A 21270-nucleotide genomic window follows, 5' to 3' on the forward strand; every position below is an offset into this window, starting at 1 on the left:
GAGAGTGACACACACACACACACACACACACACACACACACACAGTGAGAGTGACACACACACACACACAGTGAGAGTGACACACACACAGTGAGAGTGACACACACACACACAGTGAGAGTGACACACACACACACACACAGTGAGAGTGACACACACACAGTGAGAGTGACACACACACACACAGTGAGAGTGACACACACATACACAGTGAGAGTGACACACACACACACAGTGAGAGTGACACACACACACACACAGTGAGAGTGACACACAACACACACACATAGTGAGAGTGACACACACACACAGTGCGAGTGACACACACACACATTGAGAGTGACACACACACAGTGAGAGTGACACACACACACACAGTGAGAGTGACACACACACACAGTGAGAGTGACACACACACACACAGTGAGAGTGACACAACACACACACACACACACACACACAGTGCGAGTGACACACACACACAGTGAGAGTGACACACACACACACAGTGAGAGTGACACACACATACACAGTGAGAGTGACACACACACACACACACACACACACACAGTGAGAGTGACACACACACACAGTGAGAGTGACACACACACACACACACACACAAACACACACACACACAGTGAGAGTGATAGACACACACAGTGACAGTGCCAGTCACACACACACACACACACACACACACACAGTGACATTGACACACACACACACACACACACACACACACACACACACACATTGACACACACACACACACACACAGTGACATTGACACACACACACACACACAGTGACAGATACACACACAATAAGCCCACCTCTGTAAACACACACAATAATAAGGTCTCTCCCCCCTTGGGGTGGGTAAGGTGCCTGGGAGGGGGTATAGGGGGGTATGTGGGTTACCTGGGGCCCGTGGATGGGCTGCTGGAGCAGCATGGCCAGTGCAGCTGAGAGACTGGCAGGCCCGCGGAGCCTAAAGGGAGGGACAGGGGGGCGGAGCCTAAGGAGCCCGGCATTACTGGAGGAGAGAAGGGAGGGAGCAGTGCTGTAGGAAGAGGCGGGCCAAAAAAAAAAAATCTTGGCAGAGTGACAGCACGGGCAGCCAATCAGGAGAGGGTGAGTTTTTTTTTTTTTTTTTTTTTTTTTTAAATAAACCATTCTTGCAGGCTTCCTGGGGGCCGGACCAAATGACTTCGCGGGCCGGACGTTCCCCACCCCTGGGCTATTGGAATACCACCCAGAAGCATACCTACCTAACTGACGTGGGAAGCTGACTGAAAGGATTCTCTACGTGCCTGTACTTACACATGGCCGTGTAAGTAGTGCTCATTTGACATATATATACACCCCTGTCCCTATCGATTTTGGAGATCACCCTCAGTGCTCACCCGGTTCATTGAATCAGCGTGTTAACTCCGTTGTACTATATGAACTCACCTTTTTTATGCTCCACCATTGTTTGATGCATGTGCTGAAGATTTGCTTTTTTGCGTTCACCCTTTTTAGTGCATCACGTTGCCACTCTGTTGCCTTCTCTGAGTGAACATATTATCTCTATGCTCACCTGCTGATTATATTCCTTTGCACCCCCCTCCTTTTCCGTTCATCTCTTTAAGTATAGCAAACCTACAATAAACACGATGTTGGAAATACTGTATGCATCTGTATCTTGCAAAGGGGGAAAAAAATAAAAACTTTCTCATATTTGTTATTGGGTTTAAGTGTTAACGACACACAGACGCACCATTACAGTGAAGTTAATTTCTCAGCCCACGACATGTCAAATGCTAGGCATGAATACAAATTGAAGCCTCCAATATGTGTGCTAGCATGTGCTTTGCTGACATTCAGACTTTTTTTCGCACTTGCCTCCGCACTAATTTTGCTTCAGTTTTTAAATACATTCGGAGATAATGCCTTCATTATATTCATTACATTTTACTTAACTCTAAATAGCAAACTGAACAGAATGTTCAGAACTGTCATAATAAAGTGAGAAATCGCTTCACCAGTTGCAGTCTCTAGGTTTTAGAGCAGGGGTGCTCAACTGCTGTCCTCAAGACCCCCCAACGCGTCAGGTTTTAAGGATATCCTGGTTTCAGAATAGAAGGCTCCATCAGTGACACAGTCTTCGACTGCAATACCAAAGTGCGGGGACACAGCTTCAGGCCAGGAGAAACCTGCTTGTGCAGCCAACACAACGTACATTAGACAAACAAATTCCTCCAAAGTGCAGGTCTCCTCTAAGACAGTGATACAAAGTGGAGCTCTACTCACACGCTCATAATGAAGTTCTCCATTTAATGTGATAGCCAAGAACAGTGGAAAGACAATGTTTCAGGTCCCATATGGACCTTTCATCTGGTGAAAGGTCCATTTGGGAGCTGAAACGTTGTCTTTCCACGTCTTAGAGGAGACCTGCACTTAGAAGAAATTGTTTCTCTGTCTTCGACTGCATCACCTGTGCTAAAGCTGGGATGTCCTTAAGGTTGAAACAACATACTGGCTATGCACTTTAACCCAGGCTGTGCTGGAAAAGCTGTGCATTGCAGCAGGCATAAGCTTGTAGGGGTCCATGATAAAATGGATTTGCAGCAAAGATGACCCTGTGTGCTCATTTGCATGTCATTACCCAGAATCCCTTTGGTGCAGTGAAAGAGGGGGGTTGTGTAGATAGAGCACAGCTCCAGACGCCCTGCAATGTCAAGCAGGGAAAACAAAACCAGGCCACTCCGCAGTAGTTTCAAATTTGTATTGGTGCCAGCTAACACATACAGGGAACAAAAACTACTGCGGAGTGGCCTGGTTTTGTTTTCCCTGCTTGACATTGCAGGGCGTCTGGAGCTGTGCTCTATCTACACCAACCACCCTCTTGTACTCATCAACGGATGGATTGCACGCTACAGATCCTGAGAGTGCCCCCTGGATTGAGCAGGTAAAGTGCCAATGTGCCTTATGTAAATCCTGCTGTTAATGGACATTGTTCCTTCCTCATTATACTGTCAGGGTGATTACTGTGTACATCCCGGTGGCTGTCTTAACTGACTCCACTTGTCACTTCCCCTACAGTAATTACGCAGTCTCATTGCATTTATTGAGGGGCACTCCATCATCGCCGGACCACCAAAACAATGGTTTCATCACTAAATATGTCTTATGAGGTCACTTGTTCAATTCTGAGCACCACATATACCACATTCCTCTGGTGCAGTGAAAGCACTGAAAGCTAAGAGATAATAGGGAAAGGCGGGGTTGCAGACCTGTCTTATGTTATGAACCCAGTCACTGCGTGCACGTCGGAGCAGCTGGCGGCACGTGTGCCAGTTTAAGCTGCGATCTGCGGTCAAAGGGTCCTGATGGGATGCGCGTCCAGAACAACAGGCAAGATTTTTGGCGGAGACGTGGTAGAGGCGTGGCCATGATGTAACGCAGCTGGTTCACCCTCATTTGCTGAACTGTCGCCATGACCTGGCCAATTCTTAGCCGCCGCGCCAAAAGAGAAAAATCTTGTCTTTTGGCAAAGGCGGTCGCGCATCGTGCTTTATGCGCGCCTGCACACACGCCGACTGGGGCCTGCTCTATAGAGGGCTGTACTTAGCGTTAGGTGAATAGCCTAACCAAGCTTAGTGCATCTGGGCCATAATCAGTTTCAACAGGCAGTAGACGTAGTCTTGAGTCATGTCTAGTGATGTTCACAGGTAGTCCTCGTTATCCAACGTTTCACTGTACAACTTATCCAATGCTTTACAATGCAATCCTATGGGCCATTTTTCGACACCGGAATGCGTTATCCAACGCTCACCGCCACTGATTAACATGGGACTCACTTTACAGCGGTGTCACTATCCAATGCTACTTCCAGAACGGATTCCGTTGGATAACCGAGGACTGTCTGTTTCCTCAATGAACATCTTCCCAAAACATTCAGAATTTAATTAACTATATATATATATATATATATATATATATATATATATATATATATATATATATATATATATATATATGTGTAACCCTGCTTCCCCACCTTCCCCCAGACTCTACGGTGGTGTCTAGGGTGCATGAGGACGGATTACATGCGGTGTGGTGCGTACCTGTGAGGAACAGGAGGGCCTGAGCTTCCCACGATGTTGTGGGGGATCCAGGACCGGGCTTCTGGGGTGGTAGCCTCCATGATCTCTTAGTGGTGCAGTGCCTCCATCTTCTATACTCCCAGGAATATGGGACAGGACCGGTATAGTAGAACCCCTTGGGTCCCAGTGTAGTACTTTCCAAGTCACACACAGTCTTTACGGATGAAGAATAGTCTCTTTTATTGACAGAGCAACAATATTCCAACGATAGTGGCTTCCAACAGCCGCAACACAATAGCCAGGACGGGTTACACGCCGCTCGCCTTCACCCAGATAATTCCTCCTCTCCTTCCCCCCAAGTCAGGATGGTCTGGGCTAGGGCTTCAATACCCCATGGCCCACCCCCGAGGTTAGCCTCGCGGTGGGTCTTGAATTCTCCCCAACACCCCTGGCAGTGGGGTGAGGGCATTGGTCCACCAAGTCTATAATTCTATCAGCTCTACTAAAGGACGCTGAATCTTTCCGCTCTTCTTTCGCCTGCACTCTGCACAGGGGAAACCGTAGTCTCCTCCAAATCCTCGGACCGATCCGCAGGATTTCTTGACTTATAGCATATTAACTGCACTGCATACTCCCGGCATAACTAACCGGCAACGCCAGACTCTCGGTATCACTATCAACTCTCTAACTCTTCTCACCGGAGTTGGCTGCTAAATATAGAGCTAGCCCCGCCCCTCGTGATGTCAACAGGACCTCCCCCCTTGCTCACGCCTGCAGCAGAGTCCAGGCCTGCGTCTATCATTCAGGATAGGGCTATGAAGGGGGAAAACCCAGGATGATTACTGGTGCCTGATCTTAACAGGACTTACCACAGCAGAAGGAAGATAGGTATAGCCTGTGCTGTTTACAGGGGGCTATATATATATATATATATATATATATATATATATATATATATACAGTGCTTGACAAATCACCCAAAAATCTACTCGCCGAACCAAAAAAATCTACTCGCCACCTAGTCCCGCCTCTAATCCCGCCCCCAACCCCGCCCCCAACCCCGCCTCTAATCCCGCCCCCAGTCCCTCATTTTAAAAAAAAACAAATTCCTAGTAAGAACATTCGTTTTTGACATTAGTTTATTTATTGTATTACATTATACTACAATTAGTTGTGTGTGTGTGTGTGTATAAATGTCGAATCTAGAAAAAAAAGCCAGAATATTTAAAGCAGCGATCCCGCCTGGGATCTTACCTGATCCGCAGTCCCTCAATGTCCAGGTACCCTCATTCCGGCAATGTTATACATTGGAGGGGATGTGTTCCCTACCTGTCTTCTGGGTTAGGGGGGGGGGGAGTTCCGATGTCTTCAGTGTGAAGCTTGAGTCAGATCTGGAAGTAAGCAGTATAGGTTATTTCAGTGTAGTATAGAGCAGTTAAGATATATAGGGTAAATAAGATATCCAGATCCCGAGTGTGAGAGAGTGTGGGGGAGAGAGAGAGAGAGTGGGGGAGAGAGAGAGAGAGTGTGGGGGAGAGAGAGAGTGTGTGGGGGAGAGAGAGAGAGAGTGTGGGGGAGAGAGAGAGAGAGTGTGGGGGAGAGAGAGAGAGAGTGTGGGGGAGAGAGAGAGAGAGTGTGGGGGAGAGAGAGAGAGAGTGTGGGGGAGAGAGAGAGAGAGTGTGGGGGAGAGAGAGAGAGAGTGTGGGGGAGAGAGAGAGAGAGTGTGGGGGAGAGAGAGAGAGAGTGTGGGGGAGAGAGAGAGAGAGAGAGTGTGGGGGGGAGAGAGAGAGAGAGTGTGGGGGAGAGAGAGAGAGAGTGGGGGAGAGAGAGAGGGAGAGGGAGAGGGTGGGAGAGAGAGAGGGTGGGAGAGAGAGAGGGTGGGAGAGAGAGAGGGTGGGAGAGAGAGAGGGTGGGAGAGAGAGAGGGTGGGAGAGAGAGAGGGTGGGAGAGACAGAGAGAGAGACGGATAGAGAGACGGATAGAGAGAGACTAAGGCTGGGGCCATAGAGGGGTGAGCAATTCGGAACCGCGTTGACGCTGAGGCTCGCCTGCTGAAATCTGCGCGATTTCATGCCCATGCAGGCGAGCCAGCGGGCGCGATCGGGAGACGGGGGGAGACTGACGGAGGCGGGGCAGTGACGTCGCTGGGCCAATCCCCCGCGACGCACCGACGTCAACGTCATGGCGCCGTGACGTTGACGCTGCTCCGCGCTGATTGGATGTTTTCAGCCGACAGTGCTCTGAAAAACAGTTTTGCTGTCGGCTGAAAAATCCAGCGCCTCAGCACGCCTGCGGACGCTCGCGTGAGCCCCCTCTCAAGGCATCCTCATTGAGGATGCAGGGGCTCAGCACGGAGCGTCCGCACGCCTCAGCACGGCCTGTCCTTCTATGGACTCGGCCAGAGAGCCAGAGAGAGAGAGACACAGAAAAAGAGAGAGACACAGAAAAAGAGAGAGACACAGAAAAAGAGAGAGACACAGAAAAAGAGAGACACACAGAAAAAGAGAGACACACAGAAAAAGAGAGACACACAGAAAAAGAGAGACACACAGAAAAAGAGAGACACACAGAAAAAGAGAGACAGACAGAAAAAGAGAGACAGAGAGAGAGAATGTGAGACAAAGACAGAGAGAGTGCGAGGGCGAGAATGCGAGGGCGAGGGCGACACAGGGAGAAGGCGAGGGCGACACAGGGAGAGGGTGACACTCACAAACACACACACTCACAGACACGCAGACACTCACGCAGAGACACACTCACGCAGAGACACACTCACGCAGAGACACACTCACGCAGAGACACTCAGAGACACACACTCAGGCACACTCACTCAGACACACTCACTCAGACACACTCACTCAGAGACACACTCACTCAGAGACACACTCACTCAGAGACACACTCACTCAGAGACACACTCACTCAGAGACACACTCACTCAGAGACACACTCACTCAGAGACACACTCACTCAGAGACACACTCACTCAGAGACACACTCACTCAGAGACACACTCACTCAGAGACACACTCACTCAGAGACACACTCACTCAGAGACACACTCACTCAGAGACACACTCACTCAGAGACACACTCACTCAGAGACACACTCACTCAGAGACACACACTCACTCAGAGACACACACTCACTCAGAGACACACACTCACTCAGAGACACACACTCACTCAGAGACACACACTCACTCAGAGACACACACTCACTCAGAGACACACACTCACTCAGAGACACACACTCACTCAGAGACACACACTCACTCAGAGACACACACTCACTCAGAGACACACACTCACTCAGAGACACACACTCACTCAGAGACACACACTCACTCAGAGACACACACTCACTCAGAGACACACACTCACTCTGACACACACACACACACACACACACAGACAGGCACATACACACAGGCACACACACACACACACAGGCACACTCACTCAGACACACTCACTCACAGGCACACTCACTCAGACACACTCACTCACGCAGAGACACACACGCAGAGACACACTCACTCAGAGACACACTCACTCAGAGACACACTCACTCAGAGACACACTCACTCAGAGACACACTCACTCAGAGACACACTCACTCAGAGACACACTCACTCAGAGACACACTCACTCAGAGACACACTCACTCAGAACACTCAGAGACACACACTCGCTCTGACACACACACACACACACACACACACAGGCACGCACACACACACACACAGGCACACACACAGACACACTCACTCACAGATACACTCACTCAGACACTCACTCACAGACACTCACTCACAGACACTCACTCACAGACACTCACTCACAGACACTCACTCACAGACACTCACTCACAGACACTCACTCACAGACACTCACTCACAGACAGACACAGACACTCACTCTGTCACTCACACACACACTCACCGGGTCGCACGCGGCAGCAGGCCCCTCCGCACGGCAGCAGGCCCCTCCTTAAGGCAGCAGGCCCCTCCTTAAGGCAGCAGGCCCCTCCTTAAGGCAGCAGGCCCCTCCGCACGGCAGCAGGCCCCTCCCCCCCCCCCGAAGCACGCTCCCCGAACACCAAGCGGGGATCGGGGGCAGGTGATTAGGGGGAGATCATGCGCAGGAGGCGCGCACGGGGGAAGCTGGGTTGGCGCTTCCCCCTCCGTCCCACGTGGGTTGCGCGCGGGGCTTGCTTTGGGCTTCCCCCTCCGTCCCACGTAGGGAGCGGAGGGGGGAGGGAGCGGGGGGTGGGGCTAAATTGTGCGCGGCGCTTGTTTTGGGCTTCCCCCTCCGTCCCACGTGGGGAGCGGGGGGGGGGGGGTGAGGGTGCGGGGGATTCTGGGTTGCTGGGGGGGGCAGGCAGCGGGCCCACAGGCAGCACAGAGGGCCCACAGGCAGCACAGAGGGCAGGACACCCTGCTTGCCCTGTGCATGCGCGCCGGGACCAAGGAAATCGCCGCCATTTTTTTTTTAACTTTTTTTTAAAATGTAATGAACAGGCACCCGGCCGGGCTCCCCCTGACTCACGGGAGGAGATCAGGAGGGGGAGGAGATCAGGGGAAGGAGCTCTTCCCCGCGTTAACCCAATCAGGGAGGGAGATTATTTATTTATTAAAAAAAAAAAAAAAAAAAAATTTGGCAGGAGCAGGGGAATTCATAGAGCTGCAGCACGGCTCGCCAGCGGCCTAAATCCACTCGCAACGGGCGAGTGGTTATCATTATTTGTCGAGCACTGTATATATATATATATATATATATATATAACAGAAAGAAGACTCCCATAGTGTATTACTGTGTAAAATAATTTATTAATTAATGCTGCTAGACTACGGACACTCACAATGTAATAAGCAGTAATTAGAAATAACTTGGCTCATCACCTGTTCCTCCGTTCGGTGCGCCGATCCACGTGTAGCTGCTCTGGTAACCTCCGCCGCGGATGCCAGGAACGTGCGCGTGCACTAGGTAGCTTCCTGGTTGTCAAGTCTCGCGATAGCTGCTCACTGGGTGACGTCACAGGATCCGGACGCAATTCAGTATGCACAATAACAGTGCTCAGATGGAGGAGTAAAGGGATGAGAAATCGCCAAGAGATAGAAGATATACTTCCAAATATATAGAGTCCATAAATCCAAGTTAGCGCAGCAGTAACTTCCATTTTATATATATATATATATATATATATATATATATATATATACAGTGTTCGACAAATCACCCAAAAATCTACGCGCCGAACAAAAAATTTACTCGCCACCTAGCCCAGACCCTAGTTTAAAAAAAAAAAAAATAATAAATTCCTAGTAAGAACAACATTTGTTTTTGACATTAGTTTATTTATTGTATTACATTATACTACAATTAGTCCTTGTTACGTGTGTGTGTGTGTGTGTGTGTGTGTGTGTGTGTGTGTGTGTGTGTGTGTGTGTGTGTGTGTGTGTGTGTGTGTGTGTGTGTGTGTGTAATGTCGGATTTAGAAAAAAAAGCCAGATGTGAATGACTAGTTTCCTGAACCCCATAACTAGTGCCTGGACGCCCCCGCGTCACAATATCTAAAGCAGCAATCCCGCCTGGGATCTTACCTGATCCGCAGTCCCTCAATGTCCAGGTACATGTTATACATTGGAGGGGAGGTGTTCCTTACCTGTCTTCTGGGTTAGGGGGGGATTCCGATGTCTTCCGTGTGAAGCTCGAGAGTTAGATCTGGAAGATAGCAGTATAGGTTATTTCGGTGTAGGTATAGGGCACTTAAGATATATAGGGTAAATAAGAGATCCAGAGTGTGTGAGAGAGCGGGTGAGAGAGCGGATGAGAGAGCGAGACAGATAGCGAGAGAGAGAGAGAGAGCGCGAGAGAGCGAGAGCGAGCGAGAGAGACACACAGAGAGAGACACACAGAGAGAGACACACAGAGAGAGACACACAGAGAGAGACACACAGAGAGAGACACACAGAGAGAGACACACAGAGAGAGACACACAGAGAGAGACACACAGAGAGAGACACACAGAGAGAGACACACAGAGAGAGACACACAGAGAGAGACACACAGAGAGAGACACACAGAGAGAGACACACAGAGAGAGACACACAGAGAGAGACACACAGAGACAGAGAGAGAGAGAGACACAGAGACAGAGACAGGGAGAGAGATACAGAGACAGAGACAGGGAGAGAGATACAGAGACAGGGAGAGAGATACAGAGACAGACAGGGAGAGGGAGACAGAGACAGACAGGGAGAGGGAGACAGAGACAGGGCAACAGGGAGAGGGCGACGGAGACAGGAAGACAGAAACACACACAGACACACACACACACACACACACTCACACACACACACACACACTCACACACACACACACACACACACACAGACACACTCACACTCACACTCACACTCACACTCACACACAGAGATACACTCACACACAGACACACTCACACACAGAGACACACACACACACACTCACACACACACTCACACACACACTCACACTCACACAGACACACTCACACACACACACACTCACACACAGACACACTCACACACAGACACACTCACACACAGACACACTCACACACAGACACACTCACACACAGACACACTCACACACAGACACACTCACACACAGACACACTCACACACAGACACACTCACACACAGACACACTCACACACAGACACACTCACACACAGACACACTCACACACAGACACACTCACACACAGACACACTCACACACAGACACACTCACACACAGACACACTCACACACAGACACACTCACACACAGACACACTCACACACAGACACACTCACACACAGACACACTCACACACAGACACACACACACACACACAGACAAACTCACACACACACTCACACTCACACACTCACAAACACTCACACACTCACACACAGACACACTCACACACAGACACACTCACACACAGACACACTCACACACAGACACACTCACACACAGAGACACTCACACACAGAGACACTCACACACAGAGACACTCACACACAGAGACACTCTCACACAGAGACACTCTCACACAGAGACACTCTCACACAGAGACACTCTCACACAGAGACACTCTCACACAGAGACACTCTCACACAGAGACACTCTCACACAGAGACACTCTCACACAGAGACACTCTCACACAGAGACACTCTCACACAGAGACACTCTCACACAGAGACACTCTCACACAGAGACACTCTCACACAGAGACACTCACACACAGAGACACTCACACACAGAGACACTCACACACAGAGACACTCACACACAGAGACACTCACACACAGAGACACTCACACACAGAGACACTCACACAGAGAGACACTCACACAGAGAGACACTCACACAGAGAGACACTCACACAGAGAGACACTCACACAGAGAGACACTCACACAGAGAGACACTCACACAGAGAGACACTCACACAGAGAGACACTCACACAGAGAGACACTCACACAGAGAGACACTCACACAGAGAGACACTCACTCACTCACTCACTCACTCACACACACTCACTCACTCACTCACACACACTCACACAGAGACACTCACTCACACACACTCACACAGAGACACTCACTCACACACACTCACACAGAGACACTCACTCACACACACTCACACAGAGACACTCACTCACACACACTCACACAGAGACACTCACTCACACACACTCACAGACAGACACACTCACAGACAGGGTATTCATTGAAAGGAGGGGCCCACCTGTGCAGCAGTTCATCCAGCCAGGCGGGAGGTGCTGTTTGTCGGGCAGCTGGTGCGGTAGGTCAGGCGGGAGGTGCGTGAGGCCGGGCAGCTGGGTGTGAGGTGAGTGAGGTCGGGCGGGAGATGCGGGCGGTGCTGGAGGTCGGGCGGGAGATGCGGGCGGTGCTGGAGGTCGGGCGGGAGATGAGGGCAGTGCTGGAGGTCGGGCAGGAGATGGGAAATGCGGGCGGAAGATGTGGCCAGCCGGGTGGGAGATGCGGACGGGAGATGGGAAATGCGGGTGGAAGATGCGGCCAGCCGGGTGGGAGATGCGGACGGGAGATGGGAAATGCGGGCGGAAGATGCGGCCAGCCGGGTGGGAGATGCGGGCGGGAGATGGGAAATGCGGGCAGGGGACGGGAGTTGTGGGCGGTAGATGGAAAATGCGGCCAGCCGGGCGGGAGATGGGACATGCCGGTGCCAGACTCCAATGGTGGCTTGTGCTCCTCAGCTCCTTGACGCTGCGTGACGTCATGACATCACGAGCATCATGTTGGCATGGCAACACGGCGTCTGATGCCGCGCAGCCATTGCAGGTACTGAAGGAGCCAAATAATGGGCTCACATAGTGCGAGCAGGAATAATTGCATGGGGAATTCATAGAGCCGCAGCACGGCTCGCCAGCGGCCGAAATCCACTCGCCACGGGCGTGTGGTTATAATTAATTGTCTATATATATATATATATATATATATAAGAAAAGAAAAAACAGGCGCACACCTAGTGCATTAAAGTATAACAATTCAGTTTATGGAACAATAAAAACAGACAAATGCCCACTCACAAGTGTACACGGTAATCAAGCAGTTATGAGATAGGCCCTCATAAGCCAGTGTTAGCGTCCGAATCAGCAATGGTGTCCTCTCCTGCACACAAGCCGCATGGTCTACTTCTACCGGATGTGACGTCCACCCGGTCGGGTGCCCCGCAAAGGAAGTCCCTCCGGGAACCAGGACCGTCAGCTACCTGCTTCTGGTTGCTGCACCGCCAGGGGAAACGGAGAGGGATCCGGACTTCTGTTTAGCTTTGCCTCTCTCTGCCTGCATTAGTCTCAGCCCATAGCGAAAGTCTCTGTGGGACAGTGTCTCCTCTGCCTTAGCCACGCCCTACGCGTTTCGTCATCTATGATGACTTCATCAGGGGTTACCCATTGGTTATGACCCCACAGTATTTATAGGAAGGTAATTTGCGGCTTGTGTGCAGGAGAGGACACCATTGCTGATTCGGACGCTAACACTGGCTTATGAGGGCCTATCTCATAACTGCTTGACTACCGTGTACACTTGTGAGTGGGCATTTGTCTGTTTTTATTGTTCCATAAACTGAATTGTTATACTTTTATGCACTAGGTGTGCGCCTGTTTTTTCTTTTCTTCCATAGGTATCTATAGGGAGCTGTGATCCCTTCCAAACGGGCTGCCTAATACCTGGATGCATTCATCTGGAACGGGACTCCGTGTGTTTTTTAAGGATTTTTAAGGTTTTTATAGACTTATCCATTGATTTTATTTTTTACATTACCTTGAGTATTTTTTATATTTTTTCATTTTCTATATTTTTTATTAAAGTTACACTTTTGGTTTTTATGTATTATCTTAAAGTGACATAGGTTTATTATTACTATTTACCTTCCTTGGCCACCCCATTGGTTGTGCAATCACAGTTAGTTAGACGTACTCACATTTAGCAGGTTGTTTTAAATAGGCGCTCCTTTAAATATTTTTTTGTTTTGTTTTGTTATATATATATATATATATATATATATATATATATATATATATATATATATATAGACAGTATATAATCCACAGAAGCAGCCGGCACTCCACTTGCAAGTAGAAAAACTTGGGTGCTTGTCCCATAAAGCAATAATAAACCATACGATACCGTTTGAAGCATGAGATCAGGAGACAGCACTCTGGTAAGTTTGATCACAAGTTTTCTCAAGGTGGAGAAAGGTCCCACTGGGGGACCGAAACGTCGGTTTATGTGTCTTTTTCAATACAAAAACTTGTGATCAAACTTACCAGAGTGCTGTCTCCTGATCTCGTGCTTCCAACGGTATCGTATGGTTTATATACAGTATATATATATATATATATATATATATATATATATATATATATATATATATATATATATATATATATATATATATATATATATATATATATATATATATATATATATATATATAATCAAAAAATAAATAGATGATACCGTTCTGTGGCTAACGAAAAGCATTTCGTTAGCCACAGAACGGTATCATCTATTTATTTTTTGATTATTGAAGCTCGGCTAACATGGTACTGATATATATATATATATATATATATATATATATATATATATATATATATATATATATATATACACACACACACACACACACACACACACACACACACACACACACACACACACACACACACACACACACACACACACACACACACACACACACACACACAGTTAGGTCCGGAAATAATTGGACACGGATAAAAGTTTTGTTATTTCGGCTGTGTACCAAAATAAATTTAAGTTACAGTACAGTTAAATAAAGAATATGGGCTTAAAGTGCAGTCTATCAGCTTTAATTTGAGGGTATTCACATCCAAATTGGAGGAAGGGTTTAGGAATTACATCTCTTTAATATGTTGCCCCCTCTTTTTCAAGGGACCAAAAGTAATTGGACAATTGACTCAAAAGCTGTTTCATGGACAGGTGTGGGCTATTCCTTCGTTATTTTATCCTCAATAAAGCAGGTAAAAGGTCTGGCGTTGATTCCAGGTGTGGCATTCGCATTTGGAAGCTGTTGCTATGAACCCACAACATGCGGTTAAAGGAGCTCTCAATGCAAGTGAAACAGGGCATCCTTAGGCTGCAAAAAAGCAAATCCATCAGCGAGATCGCAGAAACATTGAGTGGCCAAATCAACAGTTTGGTATATTCTGAGAAAAAAAGAACGCACTGGTGAGCTCTGCAACACAAAATGGCCTGGATGTCCACGGAAGACAACAGTGGTGGATGATCATAGGATCCTTTCCATGGTAAAGAAAAACCCCTTCACAACATCCAGCCAAGTGAAGAACACTCTCCAGGAGGTAGGCATGTCATTATCCAAGCCTACCATAAAGAGAAGACTTCACGAGAACAAATACAGAGGGTTCACCACAAGATGCAAACCATTCATAAGCCTCAAGAATAGAAGGGCCAGATTAGACTTTGCAACAATATCTAAAAAAAGCCAGCCCAGTTCTGGAACAGCATTCTTTGCACAGATGAAACTAAGATCAACCTGTACCAGAATGATGGGAAGAAGAAAGTATGTAGAAGGCTTGGAACGGCTTAAAATCCGAAGCATACCACATCATCTGTAAAACACGGTGGAGGCAGTGTGATGGCATGGGCATGCATGGCTTACAATGGCACTGGGTCACTAGTGGTTATTGATGATGTGACAGAAGACAGAATCAGCCGGATGAATTCTGAAGTATATAGGGATATATTGTCTGCTCAGATTCAGCCAAATTCAGCAAAGTTGATTGGACGGCGCATCACTTTACAGATGGTCAATGACCCAAAACATACTGCGAAAGCAACCCAGGAGTTTTTTTAAGGCAAAGAAGTGGAATATTCTGCAATGGCCGAGTCAATCCCCTGATCGAGCATGCATTGCACTGAAGACAAAACTTAAGGCAGAAAGACCCAAGAACAAACAACAACTAAAGACAGCTGCAGGAAAGGCCTGGCAAAGCATCACAAAGGAGGAAACCCAGCGTTTGGTGATGTCCATGCGTTCCAGACTTCAAGCAGTCATTGCCTGCAAAGGATTCTCGACAAAGTATTAAAAATGAACATTTTATTTATGATTGTGTTAATTTGTCCAATTACATTTGAGCCCCTGAAATAAGAGGACTGTGTATGAAAATGGTTGCAATTCCTAAACTTTTCATACGATATTTATGTTCGACCCCTTAAATTAAAGCTGAAAGTCTGCACTTCTATTGCCTCTCGGTTGTTTCATTTCAAATCCATTGTGGTGGCGTACAGAGCCAAAATTATGAAAATTGTGTCAGTGTCCAATTATTTCCGGACACTAAATATGATCTATAGTGACTTTATAAAAGACTTCCCACTATGAAACTGGTGCAAAAATTCACTAGATGTATCAAAGAAAATATACATATGACACTTTGATAAAAAAAAAACCTTGGTGTAAAGGCAAATTGGTTCAATTCTGGGCCAAAAAACAGCTGATATATCAAAGAAAAGTACCCTCATCCTTTCAATAATATTTAGAGTGTAATTATTTGAGTTACATCTGTAGCACTTATTTTCTACCAACTTGCACATGAAAGCTTGTGCATTAATATTATCTTCTATTTATCAAGACAAATGCTGTGTAGTTCTGTGGCGAGAAAATTGTACCAGATGTATCAAAGGAAACTCTCTCACTGATACCAGATGACACTGCCTTGACCTTAATATGTAAGGCGGTACATAGCCTTTTGATTCTCACCGTTGTATTACTGCCCATTCATATTCAAGCGGCACCATTAAATCATTATTCAACTTTCGAAAATAAATTAGCTGTGGCTAATCTCCATTCCTGACAGTGGATTTGCTAACATATGGCAAAAAAAAAAAAAGCAAAACAAAAATATTTCAATATCTTAATAGCATTGGCAGTATTTTCAGAGGCATTGATGAACAATCAGTAATCTTGGATGATATTTCCCCTGCTTCTTGAGAATGAATGTTGCAGAGGAAGGAATGTCTGAATAGCAATGATTAACTTTGCTTTTACGTTGGTCACACGTCGGGGCCAGAGTGCGAGCACATATTAGAATGATAATACTAGGACAAAGAATCCATTCCATTAAGATATACATCTTATTTTCAGATACAGTACATCCGGGAAAATGAATTTAACACAATTAAATAACTGTACATTCATTCAAGTTTATGACTCATTGACCTGGATAGATCATGCATTGTTAAATGTAAGTTAAAGTTTTTATTGTGTGCTTGTTTGAAAGAGTGTGCATTGTGAGTCTGTGATTGTTGTGAAAGATGGAGAGCAGAAGTGGAGTGAGTGCAGTGAGTAGAGGGAGTGGAGGAGGGATTATTGAGTCTGAGGAGGGGTTTATTGAGTGTGACGAGGGGTAATGAGTGTGAGGAGAGGAAGGATATTGAGTGTGAATAGAGGAAGAGAATTGAGTGTGAGGAGGGAAGTTGAGTGTGAGGAAGGGATGGGATTTGTGAGAAGTGGGATTTGAGAGGGAGGGGCTTTGAGTGAACAAAGACGAGGGTGGGAGTGTGTGCAAAAGGGGGGGAAAGGGTGAAAGATGGTCAGAGAGGTGAAAGTGTGAGGAGGAAGAGTGAGGAGGGGGAGTGAGTGAGTAAGTAAGAGATTGAGCAAGAGAGGGAGGGGGATAAGTGTGGATGTAAGAGAGGATGGAGGGAAAGGGGTGTAAGAGGGGGGTGAATAGTGGGGTGTTGATGAGAGAGGGTTGGGGTGTAAGTGAGAGGGGGAGAGTGAGAGACAAAGGGAGGGAGATAAATACATGAGGGAGGGAGAGCATGAGAAGGGAAGTGTGATAGGTGGGGAAGAGGTGGGTTAAGAGAACGAGGGGGAGAGCTGGGGTTGTAGGAAAGGGAGGGGGACAATTGGGAGAGGTTGGGGTGTAAGGGAGGTAGAGGGGAGCAGGAAAGGTTGGAATGTAAGAGGAGGGGGAGATGTGGGGCTGTAAGTGGGAGAGGGGAGAGGTGGTGGTGTAAGAGAGGAAGATGGGAGAGAGAGAGAGAGAGAGAGAGAGGGAGAGTAAATGGGGGAGTGAGAGACAGATGGGGAGAGAAATACATGGGGGGATTGAGGGGGAGTGTGAGAAGGGGAAGAGAAATAGAGGGGGATAGAGTGAGGAGGTGTGTAATTAGGGAGGTATGTAAGAGAAAGAGGGGGTCTTACAAGGCCACCAACACTGGGGTTCCCTGGTGGAAACTCTAGTCCTGAGCCCCAGGAAAGCTCTAGATGTCCCTGGTGGTGAGCGCAGGAGCTACGAGTGCAGAAGCGGCAAGCAGAAGAGTTGCAAGCCAGGGAGTGGTGTTGAGGAGATAACAAGTTGTGGGCAAGGGATGAGGCACGATTTACAGCAGGTTAGGTGGACTGTAGGGGAGAGGAGATAGGGGGAAAGGGCATAGGGGCATGGGACGAGTCTTGATGGAGATAGGGAACAGAGTGAAGGCCCAGTGGAGGCAATGCTACAGTCTCCAGAAACTGAAAATTGCAGCAGAGAGGCAACGGCTGCTTAATATTCAAAATTTTGCCTAAGAAAATCTTGTCTTAATTGACAAGCTGGCATCCAAGACATCAAGTGCCATCAAAATTGCTGATGTTGTAAACAACATTGGTATGTTTCCACAGATTGTCCGGCACTGCAAAAAACGATATTCTATATATTTATGTATATATTATACCCTACCCCCTAGTATTCGTGTAATTATTGTCCCCCACCCCCTATTATTCACGCTTTGGCAATACTGAAATGTTCTTTCGTCATGCCAATAAAGCTGATTTGATTTGATTTGATTTGATATTCCGACACCAAGCGGAAGAAAAAGGAAAAAATGGCCAAAGAAATAAAGCACCGAAGAGGAACCGGTGGAGGTCTGCCAATGTGTGTGTGTTATACACGATATATGAAACAACCTTCAAGCAGGTGATACACAGCGACATTGTTATGGGCATACTGGATGCTTGAGACACTGGCTGAACGGAGGCTGTTGAAGAAGCTGGTAAGCTGAGTTTCAGTGAAACAAAACAAGGTGTGATCTGACACACAATAGTACAAGAAGAAAGTATTAGTGAAAAAACAAAAAGAACAATAGAGGTACCTCCAGTTGGAAAGTTAAAAGTTCCTCACCACTTTAGATTTTTTTCCTTCAAAATGCCCATATAGAACATGCATTGAAACAATTTAAAAATCCATAACTCTGACGTGTCAGCCCTAAATTTGGACCTTCATCAGGGCTTTAAAATAGAATGCATGTAAACAAGCAATTAATACACTTACTGAATAATGACGGATGCCACTCAGTGATACTCAGAAGCAGCCCACATCCCACAAGAACGGACGGACACGTTTTTAAGCAACCCATAAACAAAGCAAAGAGCTAGATCAACACACAGTTTGACCGAACAACCAGAGCAGATGCTCTGTGTAACATGGGGAAGTTCGTTACCAACAGCTAGGGCTGTTGGGTGTTGGCCAGCAAGGAATTAATCCCTGCCTGGATGAAGTAGGAGGATTACCCAGCCCATCTTGGTAGTAAAGGTATAAAAGGAGGGTGAGTGCAACACAAGAGGTTGCTGTTCCTGGACTGCAGAGGGACACTGGGTCTGATTTGTGTTCCCATGTTATGTTTGTATATATGGACATTTATATGCTGGAGATGAGAAAAGAGCTGTACTTTGAGTTGCTGAACGTTGGCTGAATAAAAGACTCTTGTAATTAGCTCTATGTGCATTACTTCCAGTTGGTGTGAGAATGGGATGCGAGAGATGGCCCTTGGATTTTGAAGGGGCCCATCATAGAAATTTCTTTGCAACAATTCCTGCAACAGCAGCCTCAACAAACAGAGAGGCTCCTCCAACTGCTAACCCAGGCTCTGGCATTGTGCAGACCAGAGCTTCCAGGCAACCCACTGGTGCTGCTGCTTAAACTGAATGTGACAGATGAACAAGAGGCATTCCTCCTGCCCTTTGAGAGGGTTTCTACCGCTCACAGCTGGGTAATGGATTGCTGGGCAACTACTTTAGGACCCCTACTTACCATAGAAGCGCAAGCAGCCTACCAAGCTCTCTCCACAGTGCAAGAGTTGAACTTTTATCAAGTCAGGGCTGTCATTCTGGAGTAGGAAGGCCTGACCGAGGAGACCTATCATCACAGGTTCCGGACCTATCAAAGTTCTCTCAAGGACCGACCGAGTCATTGCATAGCACCTGCGAGATTTGTGTACCAAATAGCTCCGACCGGAGGAGCACAGTAAAGAAGAGGCAATGGAACAGGTTATCTTGGAACAGTTCATCCAAGTTCTAAATTCTCCTGCCCATCACTGGGTAAAGTGCCATGCTGTGGGACCCTTCCGGTGGCAGTGTGACTAGTCAAGAACTTCCTAAGCTCTAACTTTCAGACAGGCACACCTGATCCAGACCCCCGGGCAACATTGACCCGTAATGAGGGATGTGGGAACCCACAACCAAGTCTGTATGGTAACTTCCCATACCCCATGTCCCGGGTATCCTTGAAGGATTGGGACCAGGAGGCTTCCTTGTTGGGAGGGGTAGCTTCATGGTTGCACAATTCTATTATACTAGGCCAGGACTCGCCCTATTACCATTCCATGTTATCTGCCATTTCTCCAAAATCATGTTCAAATCAAAAAGTCGACGGAGTGCCTCCAATGTAATCCCACTTACAGACGAGACCACGAGTATTCTAAAGCTTGCCTTAAACTAGCCCGGTTACATTCTGGGTATGTGCTGGGTGTAACCTGGCTAGTTTAAGGCAAGTTTAAAGCATTTCTGCATTGACTAATGACCCATAAGATTAACACAGCAGGGGTCCCTGGCAGTCCCCCGCTGTTAATCTGATGGGCCATTAACCAATGCAGAAATGCTGGTTCTAGTTTAAGGCAAGTTTAAGGCATGTACCTGGGTGTACCTGGGTCTTTTTGGCGATTGCCACTGGTTTGTGTTAGAATAACCGTGGGCACTACAGTATTTCTTGGCCTCATACTGACACCTGGTGCTGAGGTGCAGGCCGGAGTCCATTATTGCTACTCGATATGCCACATGTGGCTTACAGTCAGACGGGGGGCAATAAGTACACCACTTGTGTGATATAACTGATTTTATTTAACCGTTACCCAGTATTAAGAACCTTGTGATCCTCAGCAATTGATCACTGCACTCAAAATACAGTATATATTTTGCATGTCTTAGACTGGTCTGCCACCCCGCCTTTCACCATTATCACCCAGCATACAGTCCTTCCACTGCAGCAAGGGATTCTGGGAAATGACATCCACACAGCAGGGGTCCCTGGCAGTCCCAATCAGTTTGAATGGGACTGCCAGGGACCCCCGCTGTTAATCTGATAGGCCATTAATCAATGCAGAAATGCCACACAGTGCCACCTTTTGCTTCAAATCCATTTTGACATAGATCCCTATAAGCTTATGCTTGCTGCATTGCACAGATTTTCAGCACAGCCTGATTTAAGATGCACAGCCAGTAACCTGCTCACAGACAAACTGTTTCGACCTTTTGGGTCTCATCAGTGTGAG

The 21270-nt window shown here is 47.3% G+C and overlaps 1 long non-coding RNA gene across 1 annotated transcript in view; it reads left to right on the forward strand.

The window, feature by feature from the left end:
• The first annotated feature begins 1232 nt into the window (after positions 1-1232).
• Positions 1233-21270, forward strand: part of LOC142467100 (uncharacterized) — a 99290-nt gene continuing 79252 nt past the window's right edge. The window contains exon 1 of the long non-coding RNA XR_012788309.1: positions 1233-1336. This is a non-coding gene — a long non-coding RNA (uncharacterized LOC142467100). The remainder of the gene's footprint in view (positions 1337-21270) is intronic.

This window comes from Ascaphus truei, chromosome 1 (assembly GCF_040206685.1).
Source record: "Ascaphus truei isolate aAscTru1 chromosome 1, aAscTru1.hap1, whole genome shotgun sequence".
Classification (NCBI taxonomy): Eukaryota; Metazoa; Chordata; class Amphibia; order Anura; family Ascaphidae; genus Ascaphus; species Ascaphus truei.